The sequence below is a fragment of the Galeopterus variegatus genome, unplaced genomic scaffold (assembly GCF_000696425.1).
Source record: "Galeopterus variegatus unplaced genomic scaffold, G_variegatus-3.0.2 Scaffold13289, whole genome shotgun sequence".
In the NCBI taxonomy this organism is placed as follows: Eukaryota; Metazoa; Chordata; class Mammalia; order Dermoptera; family Cynocephalidae; genus Galeopterus; species Galeopterus variegatus.
The window spans coordinates 25,242-27,096 of NW_007739400.1; the positions used below are offsets into that span (position 1 = coordinate 25,242).

A 1,855-nucleotide genomic window follows, 5' to 3' on the forward strand; every position below is an offset into this window, starting at 1 on the left:
ACATACGAAAGCATCATAAAATACAGAAAATAAGAGAGAGACTACAGAACAACAATTTGTCACGTGATTTCAGATAGCTCATAGAGAGGATCTGAAGTGTTCCCGACACAAAGAAATGACGAATGTTTGAGATGATGGGTATGCCCATTACCCTGATTCGATGGGTGCACGTTGTATGCATGTACCCAAATATCACAACGTTACATGTCGATTAAGAAAACTAAATTTGGTAAAATGGGGGGAGAGAGAGGAATACAGAAAATTAAAAACATACAGTTGGTAATAATTTTATGTGACCNGTCCACACCCCTAGTCTGAGATCCCTCATTCCTGAAAACGATTTCTTCTCATGACTTGTCAGCAGAATATAACCTCAACTGAGAGTGGGCATTAATGAATATTTTTCCTGCTTCTTGCAAATATTCACATAATGTGATGCAGAAGTACTAACGTTTGATTCTAGGGTGCAGCTGTGGGCCCTGCGGGGGTGTTTCATAGTCCACAGTACATTTTTCTAAAATCTGGAAAAGTCTGAAATCCAAAATATATCTGGCTCTGAGGATCCAGTGTGGGGGTGAGGGAGGATAAACCCTGAGGTCTTGTGGAGTGCCCAAGGGAGGCCGAGGAAAAACAAGACTTTGGGAAGGAAACTTGAGGGGCCCTGAGCTCTGGCCGCCGAGGAGAGGAATGTCCAGGGAATGGCTCAAGAGAGGGCCTGATTGGGTCCGCCCGGCCTCACCTGTTGCCCCACTGTTGGGAGGCACCCTCCCACAAGAAACGCACTTACACGCCACTCGTGCGGANCACTCTCCCGAGTGAGCCACGGGCCGGCCCCGGGTTTTGAATTTTTTTTGCAGCCTATTTTTCCTTCCTTCTGGTCTATTCATCCCTTTTCGAATGGGCATGTTTACAAAATGTCTGTCCCACCACTGTTTTTTGGAAGTAGATAAATTTCTTTTATATTCTTACAGGTACACAGATGGAAGGAGTTTTGCCCTTAGTCTCAGATGACACTAAAGTACGGAACAGAGAATGGACCGAACGGCCGACTCCAACGAGGACGAGTGGAGGTTTGCAGCCAAGGAAGCCGGGTGGGGGGTGGTGGCGGCGGTGGAGTCAGTGGCTGAAAAAGTGCTAAGAGGAAAGAAACATCGGGGGTAAGGGGGATTTCTGCTAGACCGACTCCCACTCCGTAGAATTCTTGCGGAAGGCAAGCCAGGGTGAAAAGAGACCAGGATGGAGGATTTTCACTGAACTGATTTGGTGGGTTTCTTGCTCAAACTGGATCCTACTAGGACAGAGCGGGAAACCCAAGGTCAAGCCTACTCAGACTGGACTCAGGAGCCTGATTCAAGTTTTGGTCAAAGGACAGAGGCTTGGTGGACAGTTCCCAAAAGGAGGGGGCTCATTGCACCACACGGGGCCACGTGGGGAGGCACGTGGGTCAGTCGGGAGTCAGAAGAAGTAAAGGAGAAACGATGTCTCAGGGCCTTTGTCGTGGGTAGGGCGTGTGTGGGGGACGGGGGTGGGAGGGGCACGGGAGGTCGGGGGTCGGGGGAAAGATTGGGTGAGAGAGAGGGCAGGCAAGTCCGAGCAATTTATTTGATTGGTTGGTTTGCATAGGATGGGCCCATTGCAGGCAAGTCGTCTGCTGTCTCCAGGAATGAGCTGGCCTTGGGAGGGGAAGGCTCTCCCTTGGCCAGCCAGGCCCCCGACATACGAAAGCATCATAAAATACAGAAAATAAGAGAGAGACTACAGAACAACAATTTGTCGCGTGATTTCAAATAGCTCATAGAGAGGATTTGAAGTGTTCCCGACACAAAGAAATGACGAATGTTTGAGATGATGGGTA

At 49.0% G+C, this 1,855-nt stretch overlaps 1 long non-coding RNA gene across 1 annotated transcript in view; it reads left to right on the forward strand.

Moving 5' to 3' along the window:
- The window catches only part of LOC103581537, a 21,589-nt gene extending 20,101 nt beyond the window's left edge, over positions 1-1,488 (forward strand). The window contains exon 3 of the long non-coding RNA XR_549676.1: positions 972-1,488. This is a non-coding gene — a long non-coding RNA (uncharacterized LOC103581537). The remainder of the gene's footprint in view (positions 1-971) is intronic.
- The last annotated feature ends 367 nt before the right edge of the window (positions 1,489-1,855 follow it).